The sequence below is a fragment of the Lactuca serriola genome, chromosome 2 (genome assembly GCF_051521515.1).
Source record: "Lactuca serriola cultivar US96UC23 chromosome 2, Lser_US96UC23_V15, whole genome shotgun sequence".
In the NCBI taxonomy this organism is placed as follows: Eukaryota; Viridiplantae; Streptophyta; class Magnoliopsida; order Asterales; family Asteraceae; genus Lactuca; species Lactuca serriola.
The window spans coordinates 125152232-125167416 of record NC_136409.1 but is presented as its reverse complement, the minus strand read 5'-3'; the positions used below and the strand labels follow the sequence as shown (position 1 = coordinate 125167416).

The window sequence follows — 15185 nt, the reverse complement described above, 5'->3', positions numbered from 1 at the left end:
CATAACAAGTAAAAACTAGATTAATTGTTGAGCATCAGAGACTTAAATACTAATAATCACGAACACTTAGTTCGATCATCTTGTTGCAGTTATTTTCTCATCACTTGGCAACGGAAACAGAAACAAAATGATTTTACAAGAAATGAAATATTTCTAAAAGAGATTAAAAATCCAAAATTGAAGAGGCCTCAGAGATCTTGGTGGATAATGAATCATCAAATGGGATAATCCCATCAAGAGTAGCAAATATCTTTCTTACATCAATGGCCACAACAGTAAAAAAAATCGATTAAATTGATTTAGATAAATCGTAGTATAATGAGTCAGAAATGGAGTGTAAGATCACCTTCCTCTTCAAATAAAAACTATTATAAAGAGAAAATCATTGGGAATCCGAATGATTTTTTTCATCATACTCATTATCAATGATATAATGATAAATATAGAAAAGATAAGTAAGTTTGAATGTATCTACCTTGTCACCGAAAAGCCCTAGCTAAAGAGGAAGATCCGGAGCTAAAGGTAGCCACATATAGAATTCAAATATATGTGATCGAAATACTTCATTTAGCCTAATGATAGATCCCTTAATCCACCGTTGAAATTGGACTCCAATCAAGGAATTGCAATATCAGGCTTAATGATAACACCATTCAACAGACTCAAAATGATGAAGTACAAGTAAATCGAGTATTACTGAAACCAAAAGAACGTAGAAAGCAAGATGAGATAATGGATTCTAAGCTATTCAAACATAAGATTTACAAAGAGATGAAGTAGCTAGCTGCGATTGAGTTGTTTTGTTGCAACGAGGGAGCTTTCCCTGTCCATATCTCGTGAGGTGTTTTGGCAACCTTCTTTGTAGGGACTCGGTTAAGGATATGGGCGGCAGTCTCTAAGGCATACCCCCAAAATGAGATAGGTAATGAAGCATGACTCATCATAGAACGAACCATGTCTAACAAGGTTCGATTGCGCCTTTCTGCCACACCATTTAACTGCGGTGTCCTAAGTGGCGTCAATTGCGAAACTATTCCACATTCCTTGAGATAGTCGTGGAATTCAAGACTTAGGTACTCTCCTCCTTGATCGGATCGAAGCATCTTGATCTTCCTGCCCAATTGATTCTCCACTTCATTCTTGAACTCTTTGAACTTTTCAAACGTTTTAGACTTGTGCTTGATTAAGTAAATATACCCATATCTACTATAATCATCGGGGAAAGTTATGTAGAAGCGGTTTCCATCCTTTGTGGTGGATCTAAAGGGCCCACATACATCGGTATGTATAAGATCCAATAAACCCTCACCCCTCTCACAAGTGCCAGTGAAGGGTGACTTGGTCATCTTTCCAAGTAAACAAGATTCGCACGTGTCATCTTCCCTAAGGTCGAATGAGTCCAATACTCCATCCTTTTGGAGTTGGGCTATGCATTTCTTGTTGACATGTCCAAGACGACAATGCCACAAAGATGCTTTATCCACACTATTGGAAGAATCCATACACAACACATCGTTTCCAAGGTTATCTACAACCATAACAGTCTCATAAATTCCATTACAAGGCATTGCTTCAAAGTATAAAACACCATTTAGATAAGCATAAATAGAACCATTCATATTATTAAACGAATATCTAAATCCTTGTCTAAACAAACCATGAAATGAAATGATGTTTCTTGCCATATCTGGCGAGTAGCAACAATTATTTAAATCTAAACCTAATCCATTACTAAGCACTAAAGAATACACTCCAATCTTGGTCACAGGCGACGATCTTTTGTTTCCCATGATTAGATTTATTCTTCCTTGCTCCACATCTCTATCTCTTCTTAGTCCCTGCAAATTAGAACAAATGTGGTAACCACATCCTGTATCAAGAACCCAAGAAATAGTATGAGATGAATTATTAGATTTAATTATGTATATACCTGCAAAAGATGGCTTGATCTTTCCATCCTTGATGGCTTGCAGATATTCCGGGTAGCTTCTCTTCCAATGCCCTATTTTGTGGCAATGATGGCACTCTGCCTCCTTCGGGTTAGGGTTGGGCTTAGTAGGATCAACCTTGGTCCCACTAGAAGAGGAACCATCTTGGGACTTTCCTTTGCGGTGGCTCTTTGACAGAGCCTTCCTCTTCTTGCCCCTTCCCTGCCCAATAGCCAAAACAGGAGCAGCGATTGGTGCGGGAGTTGGTGCAATAGACTTGTCCTTTAGGTTTCTCTCAGCATTCCTTAGGAGTCCTTGGAGTTTGCTTAGGGTGACCTCTTCCTTGTTCATGTGGTAGGTCATCCTAAATTGGTTGTAGCATGAAGGCAAGGAGTGAAGAACAATGTCGATGGCCAATTCCTCCCCAAAGTTAACATTTAACTTGCGAAGACGATCAACATATCTTTGCATCTTTTTCAAGTGCACGGTTAACGATTCTCCATTTCCCATCTTGGCGGTAATCATGTTCGTGATGATCTCGTAACGCTCTTGCCTCGCGCTTTGGTGGTACCTCTCCATCAAGTCTTGATGCATTTCATAGGGATACATGTCCTCATAGGACTTTTGGAATTCTTGGTTCATAGTGACTATCATGATGTAATGGACTTTTGTTGCATCACGTTCGTGTGTCTCAAAGACAGCCATCTCTTCGGGAGTAGCGATTTCCGGGTTGACCCTCTCGAGCTTTTCGTCGAGGACATACTCTTTGTCCTCGTAGCATGCAATGGTGCGAATGTATCTTATCCATTCACTAAAGTCCGTACCATCGAAGGTCACCTTTTGGCAAAGACTCATTAACGTGAATGAGTTACCAGCAGCGTTGTTTGCGTTCGACATCTACAATTAGAAAGGACAAAGTTTGATTAGAATTGGATCCCTAATTAAACACCCAAAATGAAAAATTAGGGCTAGGACCCAACAACATTATTTACATATTAGAAAAGGGATGCCGTAATCCAACATGCAAATAATTTGGAGGTAAGTGAATGACGATTCACTAATTCTTCACCTTGAAAACATAACCTTAAGTTTTTATTGAGAATTCCTAGATTTTTCTATGAGATTCATTGAACCTTTCAATGGCATGTTTAAATCTCGATATGCCCCTCTAGTTTGTGACTGGGATACCGAGGATCACAAAGCGGGTGTGAATAACCATGCAAATCTACACGGTGCCTTCATTGTTACAATCACCCATTCGATGTGCCGGTTGTGACATCCCCAAAATCTCGGCCAGAAAAGACCGATTTTCATTTATGCTTTTAAAATAATTTCAGAGTAAATCCTTTTGATTTGAAAGAGTTGCGGAATTTGTTCCCAAACACAAAGTATGATAAAATAATATTTACCAAAGCATTTCATAAAAGAAATGTATTTTCATTATATAATCAAAACTCGGGATGTCATGTTCCGATACAGACCATAAAGCATAAACGATAACATTACAAGTCATTCAACAAATATATACATATACAGACTTGTAAACAAAACCACTTGATGGTTCATCCATCTTATGCCCTTGCGCCACTTCCTGTAATACAAATAAACTGAGTGGGTCAGGCTTGGGAGCCTGGTGAGCATATAGGGTTTTCAACCCACAATAAATAATTATATTTAATTTCCACCAACCAACAATAACCCAATTACCCATTCCCTTTATTCTCACTTTACGTCCCTAAGACAACTAACATAAGGGACCTAGTCTAAGAATATTTCATCGGGGCGACAATACATGCTTCGGGGGTTCCTCAGCAATATAAGTCAAATAAGGCAACCATGAGGGGGATGGAGTACAGCGAATGAACACCCAAGTTTATTAACACCTACAGGTGGCGAACCTGCTAGCGTTCCACAGGACTGTCTAGAAAAGTCTGTGGCCATCATCTAAACTCCGCTAGATGACTGAATCAAAAACAACATCGAGGCCTCTCATCTGTTTATCACACGTCAACTATATACCCATGTTCTACCCAACATATTAGTAGATAAAAATATATATTTTTATACATAGTTTGAAACCTGTATAACATTCTCATTCAATACATATTCCACATAACAGATGAGGCACACCCACATAACACGTATTTCATAGAGAATAAATCAGATCTATGAGATAGAAGAAAGTGAATATACATTCACACATATAACAACAAAATATAGACATAACACGTATTTTATATAAAATACTTCATAATTATGCGTTAGAAGAAAGTAACCACACACTCACTTGATTAGAAGATGATCGGACAGCACTACGGCTTGTAGAAGTAGTATTCTTCGGCAAATCTGGAAGATCTTCACAAAAACCGGACTCCTCGCGGGCAGAGCTTCGGCTCGGGAATTGCACTTCTCGGGATCTTCAGGGCTACGGGACTTGCTTCGGGACTCGGGAATGATATCGGGGCTTCGGGGTAATTCTTGCACAAAAACGATGCAAAAACGCGAGAAAAATGAAAGAAATGAGCAATGAACTCGGTTGCCCTCGACATCCTTTTATAGGGGATGGAACTTCGAATTACGTTGGGCGTAATATGAAATTACGTTGGGCGTAATGAGGATAGGGTCGCAGACTCCCCCCATGGATAATATCGGTTAATATATATTTAAATTAAATATCGAAAATATTTAATAAACTTCAAAAATTCATATCTTCCTCATACGAACTCCGTTTTCGACGTTCTTTATATCCCCGCGTAGATGAGACTACGATCTACAACTTTCGTTTAGACTCCGTCGGCTAACTTTGATTTATTTTTATTATTAATTTTTAGTAGGCCGGGACAAGAAAACTTCGTTATAAAATCATAACTTCTTCATCCGGCGTCCGTTTTCGCCTATCTTTTCATCGTTTCACTACAATTAACGAGATCTTCAATTCTTGTTTAGATTGTTTCGGATAAGAACCGCTCGATCTCAAATCGAGTATTCGGGCTGCATACTGCTAAGTCGAAACTTCGAAAAATCATAACTTCCTCATACGAAGGCAGATTTGGGCGTTCTTTTTATGCACGTTCTCGGTTTAACGAACTCTACGACTTTCATTTAGATCACTAAGGCTAAATATTGCTCTAACGTAAATTTCACTTTTTACATCATTCAGCGTTGTCGGTTCTGTCGCGAAACTTCGACAGGTCATAACTTCTTCGTTATAACTCGGATTTTGGCATTCTTTATATCTTCGGAATCCTTGTTTCGACCACTACATCTTTATGCAAAGATATTGGGCTTATCTCATACTTTAATTTTGACGCTTATTTTATTTTTTTTATTAATTACATCTTTATAATTAAGTAATAAACACACAAATGCACATAATTCACATAATACTCAAATATTTCATCATTAATACTTCAAAAACAGTTACAAGGGTTAACCTAGACTTTTACATCAACGAAAATGCCTAGCCTGGAAACGCGGGCGTTACACAGGTAAACCACACACGCTCCATCGAACTATGATAAACAATGAATCACCCTTTGTCACCTTTGCTTAGAACCAATTAGTGTGCCGGTAAACCACACATGCTCCACTAACTTCTTAGCAAGGGTGCAAAGTGCAATTTCATGGGATTGCATCAATTCACTTTTCCTAAAGTAGCTGAGATTGGGAATTTTATAAAATAGTTTAGTTACTTTATAGATTCATTATACTTATTAATGAGGAGAGAGAGTTGCCCTATCCTACCCGTTCAGCTAACGACCCTCCACCAGTCAAGCAAGCGGTGGGTGTGAGTGTACACCCATTAAGCGCCATTTTATAGGCAGCAACCTTATACACACCTTATTGATCGGCTTCGTGAATGAGGTCTACTAACGGTAAGACTAGCATTTTAATTTTACTTATATATTTATTAAGCTTTTAATAATATAATAGTATAGGGTTGAATTTTAAACTTGTAAAATTCTAGGGATTGAAATTTAAATTCTTCTAAATTAAACTATTAATCATCAAATTCAAATTTCAAAACTTTCGGATAAATATTGAACTTTTCAAAACAATAGGGATCAAATAACAAATAATTCAAATTAAACAATTAATTTCATAATTATCTATATTTGACCTAATCCAATTTTAGTCATTAGATAATTACCAAATAATCTTAAATAGTCCATATTTATCATATAAATAATTAATATTCACAAGATTTGAAATTATCTATTCTTATGTCAAGGATAATCATTAAATTAGGTTAAAATTCGGATTTATACTTAATAAAACGATTTAGGTATCAATCCAAGACAAAACAGCAATAAAATCCGAATTATCCTCTGTCTGACGTTGGAACTCGCCAAGTCAAGCTTTGGACTCGCCGAGTTGGGTCGGACATAGGTGAAGAAAAACGATTTTCAGCAAGCAAAACAGTTAAGCATCACATTCAATTGAAACCAATCATGGCTCTGATACCACTGATGGGTTTTGGACATAAGATCTTTCCTATGTGCGCATACAACCCTATAGCTTGGATCTAGGTTTCTCTAATTGAACATGCAATATATCCAAGACTTTCATGGCTAGATCTAGTTTAAAATAACAATCAAAACATATGAAAACAGATCTAGAATAATACCTTGAGTTACTTACTTGAAACCTTCTTCTTCTTTGGAGCTTAAAGTCACAATTGTCACTCCTCTAATGGCTTACAAACACCAACTAGCAAGAAGATGATTTGAGAGAGGTAAGGAAGAGGGAAATCGGCTCTAAGGTTACTCCAATAACAAGGGTGTCGATTTCCACAACCCCAAGGGTCTATTTATACTGTGAGCTCCTAGGGTTTCACCCTAAAACCCTAATTGGATAACTTAGCCTCAAAGCAATCCAATATCCCTTCTAGATAAGGCCTTGGACGATTTCTAGGTGATCCACATCCCTAAAATCGTCCACCCCATATCCATAAGGATTCTTAGCTCAAAATACAACTATCACACATTTTACAGTTTATACCCCTTTCATCAATTAATCTCTTTAAGTCACCAAATTAATTCCTAATTAATTTATGACTTATATTAATCAAATAATATTATTATTCCTTTAATATATTATTCTTATAATACATTAATAATAATATCTCTTCTCTCTATATAAATCACCCTGTCAAGTTGTTATGGTGAAGGCAACCCAAAAGGACCATGCACAATCAGGTCAAGTACTTACCAAATATAGTTACAGCCTTAGACACTAATCCAACAGCTCATGCCCAAAGTGGTGGACCCTTTGTGTTTGGTTGACTATCGCCCAATCAATCTTATAGAATGTGTATATAAGGTTATCTCAAAAGTGTTGGCAAATCGGTTGAAGAAAGTAATTGGGTCGGAGGTGGGGGAGGTTCAATCAGCCTTTATAGCAGGCAGGAATATTCTTGATGGTCCACTGATGATTAATGAATTGGTTATGTGGCTCAAAAAGACAAATAGGGAAGCTTTAATTTTAAAAGTTGACTTTAATAAATTATTTGATTCACTGAGTTGGGATTTCTTGATCTCAACCATGGATCGATTGGGGTTCCCGTCAAGGTGGTGTCAAAGGATACTTGGATGTCTCTGATCCTCATGTATGTCTGTTTTGGTAAATGGTGCTCCAACTCTGGAGTTCTCGATGAGTATGGGGGTGAGACAGGGCGACCTGCTCTCCCCATTTTTGTTTGTTTTAGCAATGGAAGCTCTGAACATGGTGATGACAAAAGGTGTGAACTTGGGTATATTCCACAGTATTTCCACGCCTAAGGAGGGACCTTGTATCTCCCACCAACTCTATGTAGATGACACCTAATTTGTGGGGGAATGGTCCCAAGTGAATCTTATGAAGTATATTGAGATGTTTTCATCTAGCTTCGGATTTGAAAATGAATTTCTCAAAAAGCAGGGTCTTTGGTATTAGCGTGGACACAAATGAAGTAGTCTCTATTGCATTGATTCTGAATTGTCAGTCTGCATCTCTCCCCTTCACGTATTTGGGGCTCCCCATGGGGGCGAACATGTCTTTGTGCAAGAATTGGAAGCTTGTCATTGACCAGTTTCAATTCAGACTGTCAACTTGGAAAGCAAAAACATTATCATTCAGGGGTCGTACTACTCTCGTTAACTCAGTGCTTAGTAGCCTCCTAATCTTTTATTTCTCATTGTCTAAAGCTCCATTGAAAGTGATCGAGAACTTAGACGGGTTTAGAAGAAAATTCTTATGGGCAGGAGGATCGCCAACAACAAAAATCTGTTGGATTACTTGGGATAAGGTTTTAACTCCAAAAAATAAGGGATGTATGGGTGTTGTAAGGCTTAGAGCATCGAATTATCAGGAGTATGGAAAAACATCATAAGGGTAACAAACGACATGGAGGATAGTAATATGGTGTTTTCTAAATTACTAAAAAATGAATTGGGAAGGGAAAATAAAACTTCATTCTCGTTTGAGAACTAGATGGGTATTGGCATTCTAAAAGAAGTTTTTCCAGCACTACTCAAATTAGAAGAAAAAAAAAAAAAACCAATGTATGGTGTCTGATAGATTGGAGTTTAATGGGGTATTTATCAGCTAGAGGTGGAATTAGAAAAGGGTACATTGTCGGAAGAGGAAAAAATTAAAAGAATCTGTTGTGACCTAGTATTACAGGCCAATAACCTCAAGAGTATTGATGATAAATGGAGCAGGAAAATCGAAACGTTGGTAGAGTTCACGGTCAAATCATTGCGTAGACTATGGGAATCGAAGAATTACATGGAGCTACCGTACAAACATTGGTTGAATAATTGGGTCCCATTAAAAATAATTTTTTTGGATGGCGTGTGGTACTTGACAGACTGTTAACTAAATATGAACCGGTCATAAGAGGGTTAACAATGACATCGCCTAACTGTGATTTTCTGGTTTGTGTGTGTTTTCTTTGTTCTGAAATATGATGTTCGGATAATTATGCTTTGTTCTGAAATATAATTTACGGGTAATTGTGGTGGTCATGTCAACAATGCAGAATCTATTAAGATAATGGGAGGATTTCTTTGTTTTGAAATATGATGTACGGATAACTATAATGGTTTATGTTGATGATCATAGATTGATTATTGGTTGAATTGGAACAGTTGTCTTAATTTCCATAATGACTGTAGAGACACACTTTTGAGACGTGTTACATTAAATAGGATTGTGCATGCATCTGGTTGGGTCGGTTTTGGACCCTAACACATCTAAGGTAGGTTTCTGGTTTTCAGAACATAGAATCGGTTTCTGATCGATTCGGTTTTTCGGGTTCTGATATCAGTTTGGACGGTTTTTCGGTTTTTTAGGTTCAATCCATACACTCAAGGGTTCTGGCTTTAAACCCATGGATTTTGGGTTTTAACCCATTTTTCATAAATAAACCAACAAGTTAAATACTTTAAAAAAAACACAAAACTAAAATCAATTATGGGTCAAATTCTTGGGTTGGATAGATCGGTTTCTAAAAACAATTTATCAGTTTTAAATATAAGTCAGTTTCTCATGGGTTGGATGGATCAGTTTCTAGGTTGGAAGGATCAATTTTTGGGTTAAAACCAAAAGTGAACCCGATTTTCGATTTAGGTTTTTTCGGTTTCAGTTTATCGGTTTTAGTCGGTTTCTAGGTTTGGGTTTGCTCACCCTTAAAAGTCTAATTTTTCCACAATGATTCTAGAGTTACACTTGGAGATTAGAAGGTTGGTTTCTAACTTTTCCATATTGTTTTGTTTTTACTTTTGATTTCTTTTAATAAACATTTTAAATTGTATGCACTTTTTCCATTTTCCGTCATGATCTTTCCCCTTGAACTTTTGCTAACAATACTGTAAAAATTTGTTTGGATATTACTACCTGATGCGTCATGAAAATAATAATATTTAAAGACAAATGATAAATTATTATAACCCAAAAAACAAGATAATGATTTATGACTACATAAAAGAGGAACCATCAGAAACCAAATATTTATCCCCAAATGCTAATAAAAGCCATACGGTCCGCATCATGGTTTAATCTCCCAATCGGGAAATTCCATCACCTGGGTCCTCTTTTAAACGATCACAAAAAAAAAATATATATATATAACAGAAAAAACTAAATAAAAAAAGTTTAATCATATTAAAGCTCAAGATAATAAAAAAAAGGCTCAGAAACATAATATGGGTAATGAGAAAGTTTATCGATCACAATGAATATCAGAGTGGTGCATGACTTTCCTGTTTTATCATCATTGCCCTTCATAAATCAATTCATAAAAATCGCAATTTGATGTATTTTCAAATCTGTTCAGATTTATGAACTTGTAATCTCATTGTTTCATTGTTTAAAAGAAACTCTGAAGTCTGACATGTGATAAGTTTCATAATTCATCAAAACAGATACTATTTAACCAAAACAAAACACAAATATAAGATTCAAAAAACAAATAATGTCGAATATTGAGAATCGAGATCAGAGTTTGGTTAAAGATCTATCGTCACTGTAAATTCAGAAACACGGACCAATAAATTTGCTCATCATATCTCAAAAAAAATTATAAACATAACAAGTAAAAACTAGATTAATTGTTGAGCATCAGAGACTTAAATACTAATAATCACGAACACTTAGTTCGATCATCTTGTTGCAGTTATTTTCTCATCACTTGGCAACGGAAACAGAAACAAAATGATTTTACAAGAAATGAAATATTTCTAAAAGAGATTAAAAATCCAAAATTGAAGAGGCCTCAGAGATCTTGGTGGATAATGAATCATCAAATGGGATAATCCCATCAAGAGTAGCAAATATCTTTCTTACATCAATGGCCACAACAGTAAAAAAAATCGATTAAATTGATTTAGATAAATCGTAGTATAATGAGTCAGAAATGGAGTGTAAGATCACCTTCCTCTTCAAATAAAAACTATTATAAAGAGAAAATCATTGGGAATCCGAATGATTTTTTTCATCATACTCATTATCAATGATATAATGATAAATATAGAAAAGATAAGTAAGTTTGAATGTATCTACCTTGTCACCGAAAAGCCCTAGCTAAAGAGGAAGATCCGGAGCTAAAGGTAGCCACATATAGAATTCAAATATATGTGATCGAAATACTTCATTTAGCCTAATGATAGATCCCTTAATCCACCGTTGAAATTGGACTCCAATCAAGGAATTGCAATATCAGGCTTAATGATAACACCATTCAACAGACTCAAAATGATGAAGTACAAGTAAATCGAGTATTACTGAAACCAAAAGAACGTAGAAAGCAAGATGAGATAATGGATTCTAAGCTATTCAAACATAAGATTTACAAAGAGATGAAGTAGCTAGCTGCGATTGAGTTGTTTTGTTGCAACGAGGGAGCTTTCCCTGTCCATATCTCGTGAGGTGTTTTGGCAACCTTCTTTGTAGGGACTCGGTTAAGGATATGGGCGGCAGTCTCTAAGGCATACCCCCAAAATGAGATAGGTAATGAAGCATGACTCATCATAGAACGAACCATGTCTAACAAGGTTCGATTGCGCCTTTCTGCCACACCATTTAACTGCGGTGTCCTAAGTGGCGTCAATTGCGAAACTATTCCACATTCCTTGAGATAGTCGTGGAATTCAAGACTTAGGTACTCTCCTCCTTGATCGGATCGAAGCATCTTGATCTTCCTGCCCAATTGATTCTCCACTTCATTCTTGAACTCTTTGAACTTTTCAAACGTTTTAGACTTGTGCTTGATTAAGTAAATATACCCATATCTACTATAATCATCGGGGAAAGTTATGTAGAAGCGGTTTCCATCCTTTGTGGTGGATCTAAAGGGCCCACATACATCGGTATGTATAAGATCCAATAAACCCTCACCCCTCTCACAAGTGCCAGTGAAGGGTGACTTGGTCATCTTTCCAAGTAAACAAGATTCGCACGTGTCATCTTCCCTAAGGTCGAATGAGTCCAATACTCCATCCTTTTGGAGTTGGGCTATGCATTTCTTGTTGACATGTCCAAGACGACAATGCCACAAAGATGCTTTATCCACACTATTGGAAGAATCCATACACAACACATCGTTTCCAAGGTTATCTACAACCATAACAGTCTCATAAATTCCATTACAAGGCATTGCTTCAAAGTATAAAACACCATTTAGATAAGCATAAATAGAACCATTCATATTATTAAACGAATATCTAAATCCTTGTCTAAACAAACCATGAAATGAAATGATGTTTCTTGCCATATCTGGCGAGTAGCAACAATTATTTAAATCTAAACCTAATCCATTACTAAGCACTAAAGAATACACTCCAATCTTGGTCACAGGCGACGATCTTTTGTTTCCCATGATTAGATTTATTCTTCCTTGCTCCACATCTCTATCTCTTCTTAGTCCCTGCAAATTAGAACAAATGTGGTAACCACATCCTGTATCAAGAACCCAAGAAATAGTATGAGATGAATTATTAGATTTAATTATGTATATACCTGCAAAAGATGGCTTGATCTTTCCATCCTTGATGGCTTGCAGATATTCCGGGTAGCTTCTCTTCCAATGCCCTATTTTGTGGCAATGATGGCACTCTGCCTCCTTCGGGTTAGGGTTGGGCTTAGTAGGATCAACCTTGGTCCCACTAGAAGAGGAACCATCTTGGGACTTTCCTTTGCGGTGGCTCTTTGACAGAGCCTTCCTCTTCTTGCCCCTTCCCTGCCCAATAGCCAAAACAGGAGCAGCGATTGGTGCGGGAGTTGGTGCAATAGACTTGTCCTTTAGGTTTCTCTCAGCATTCCTTAGGAGTCCTTGGAGTTTGCTTAGGGTGACCTCTTCCTTGTTCATGTGGTAGGTCATCCTAAATTGGTTGTAGCATGAAGGCAAGGAGTGAAGAACAATGTCGATGGCCAATTCCTCCCCAAAGTTAACATTTAACTTGCGAAGACGATCAACATATCTTTGCATCTTTTTCAAGTGCACGGTTAACGATTCTCCATTTCCCATCTTGGCGGTAATCATGTTCGTGATGATCTCGTAACGCTCTTGCCTCGCGCTTTGGTGGTACCTCTCCATCAAGTCTTGATGCATTTCATAGGGATACATGTCCTCATAGGACTTTTGGAATTCTTGGTTCATAGTGACTATCATGATGTAATGGACTTTTGTTGCATCACGTTCGTGTGTCTCAAAGACAGCCATCTCTTCGGGAGTAGCGATTTCCGGGTTGACCCTCTCGAGCTTTTCGTCGAGGACATACTCTTTGTCCTCGTAGCATGCAATGGTGCGAATGTATCTTATCCATTCACTAAAGTCCGTACCATCGAAGGTCACCTTTTGGCAAAGACTCATTAACGTGAATGAGTTACCAGCAGCGTTGTTTGCGTTCGACATCTACAATTAGAAAGGACAAAGTTTGATTAGAATTGGATCCCTAATTAAACACCCAAAATGAAAAATTAGGGCTAGGACCCAACAACATTATTTACATATTAGAAAAGGGATGCCGTAATCCAACATGCAAATAATTTGGAGGTAAGTGAATGACGATTCACTAATTCTTCACCTTGAAAACATAACCTTAAGTTTTTATTGAGAATTCCTAGATTTTTCTATGAGATTCATTGAACCTTTCAATGGCATGTTTAAATCTCGATATGCCCCTCTAGTTTGTGACTGGGATACCGAGGATCACAAAGCGGGTGTGAATAACCATGCAAATCTACACGGTGCCTTCATTGTTACAATCACCCATTCGATGTGCCGGTTGTGACATCCCCAAAATCTCGGCCAGAAAAGACCGATTTTCATTTATGCTTTTAAAATAATTTCAGAGTAAATCCTTTTGATTTGAAAGAGTTGCGGAATTTGTTCCCAAACACAAAGTATGATAAAATAATATTTACCAAAGCATTTCATAAAAGAAATGTATTTTCATTATATAATCAAAACTCGGGATGTCATGTTCCGATACAGACCATAAAGCATAAACGATAACATTACAAGTCATTCAACAAATATATACATATACAGACTTGTAAACAAAACCACTTGATGGTTCATCCATCTTATGCCCTTGCGCCACTTCCTGTAATACAAATAAACTGAGTGGGTCAGGCTTGGGAGCCTGGTGAGCATATAGGGTTTTCAACCCACAATAAATAATTATATTTAATTTCCACCAACCAACAATAACCCAATTACCCATTCCCTTTATTCTCACTTTACGTCCCTAAGACAACTAACATAAGGGACCTAGTCTAAGAATATTTCATCGGGGCGACAATACATGCTTCGGGGGTTCCTCAGCAATATAAGTCAAATAAGGCAACCATGAGGGGGATGGAGTACAGCGAATGAACACCCAAGTTTATTAACACCTACAGGTGGCGAACCTGCTAGCGTTCCACAGGACTGTCTAGAAAAGTCTGTGGCCATCATCTAAACTCCGCTAGATGACTGAATCAAAAACAACATCGAGGCCTCTCATCTGTTTATCACACGTCAACTATATACCCATGTTCTACCCAACATATTAGTAGATAAAAATATATATTTTTATACATAGTTTGAAACCTGTATAACATTCTCATTCAATACATATTCCACATAACAGATGAGGCACACCCACATAACACGTATTTCATAGAGAATAAATCAGATCTATGAGATAGAAGAAAGTGAATATACATTCACACATATAACAACAAAATATAGACATAACACGTATTTTATATAAAATACTTCATAATTATGCGTTAGAAGAAAGTAACCACACACTCACTTGATTAGAAGATGATCGGACAGCACTACGGCTTGTAGAAGTAGTATTCTTCGGCAAATCTGGAAGATCTTCACAAAAACCGGACTCCTCGCGGGCAGAGCTTCGGCTCGGGAATTGCACTTCTCGGGATCTTCAGGGCTATGGGACTTGCTTCGGGACTCGGGAATGATATCGGGGCTTCGGGGTAATTCTTGCACAAAAACGATGCAAAAACGCGAGAAAAATGAAAGAAATGAGCAATGAACTCGGTTGCCCTCGACATCCTTTTATAGGGGATGGAACTTCGAATTACGTTGGGCGTAATATGAAATTACGTTGGGCGTAATGAGGATAGGGTCGCAGACTCCCCCCATGGATAATATCGGTTAATATATATTTAAATTAAATATCGAAAATATTTAATAAACTTCAAAAATTCATATCTTCCTCATACGAACTCCGTTTTCGACGTTCTTTATATCCCCGCGTAGATGAG

At 37.2% G+C, this 15185-nt stretch overlaps 9 non-coding genes across 9 annotated transcripts; all 9 read right to left on the bottom strand.

Annotated features, from left to right (window-relative positions):
* Positions 1-29: 29 nt before the first annotated feature.
* LOC145090949 (small nucleolar RNA Z199) lies at positions 30-112 on the bottom strand. The gene has a single exon (XR_013701869.1). It is a non-coding gene; the product is annotated as a small nucleolar RNA Z199 (small nucleolar RNA).
* A 72-nt stretch (positions 113-184) lies between these two features.
* Positions 185-269, bottom strand: LOC145091070 (small nucleolar RNA SNORD24). The gene has a single exon (XR_013701958.1). It is a non-coding gene; the product is annotated as a small nucleolar RNA SNORD24 (small nucleolar RNA).
* A 49-nt stretch (positions 270-318) lies between these two features.
* LOC145090956 (small nucleolar RNA R12) lies at positions 319-420 on the bottom strand. The gene has a single exon (XR_013701875.1). It is a non-coding gene; the product is annotated as a small nucleolar RNA R12 (small nucleolar RNA).
* A 9677-nt stretch (positions 421-10097) lies between these two features.
* On the bottom strand, positions 10098-10191 carry LOC145090969 (small nucleolar RNA Z221/R21b). The gene has a single exon (XR_013701888.1). It is a non-coding gene; the product is annotated as a small nucleolar RNA Z221/R21b (small nucleolar RNA).
* Positions 10192-10234: 43 nt separating this feature from the next.
* Positions 10235-10336, bottom strand: LOC145090962 (small nucleolar RNA R64/Z200 family). Its single transcript, XR_013701881.1, has one exon. It is a non-coding gene; the product is annotated as a small nucleolar RNA R64/Z200 family (small nucleolar RNA).
* A 66-nt stretch (positions 10337-10402) lies between these two features.
* Positions 10403-10480, bottom strand: LOC145091075 (small nucleolar RNA SNORD18). Its single transcript, XR_013701963.1, has one exon. It is a non-coding gene; the product is annotated as a small nucleolar RNA SNORD18 (small nucleolar RNA).
* Positions 10481-10524: 44 nt separating this feature from the next.
* On the bottom strand, positions 10525-10607 carry LOC145090948 (small nucleolar RNA Z199). The gene has a single exon (XR_013701868.1). It is a non-coding gene; the product is annotated as a small nucleolar RNA Z199 (small nucleolar RNA).
* A 72-nt stretch (positions 10608-10679) lies between these two features.
* Positions 10680-10764, bottom strand: LOC145091069 (small nucleolar RNA SNORD24). Its single transcript, XR_013701957.1, has one exon. It is a non-coding gene; the product is annotated as a small nucleolar RNA SNORD24 (small nucleolar RNA).
* Positions 10765-10813: 49 nt separating this feature from the next.
* Positions 10814-10915, bottom strand: LOC145090955 (small nucleolar RNA R12). Its single transcript, XR_013701874.1, has one exon. It is a non-coding gene; the product is annotated as a small nucleolar RNA R12 (small nucleolar RNA).
* Positions 10916-15185: the final 4270 nt, after the last annotated feature.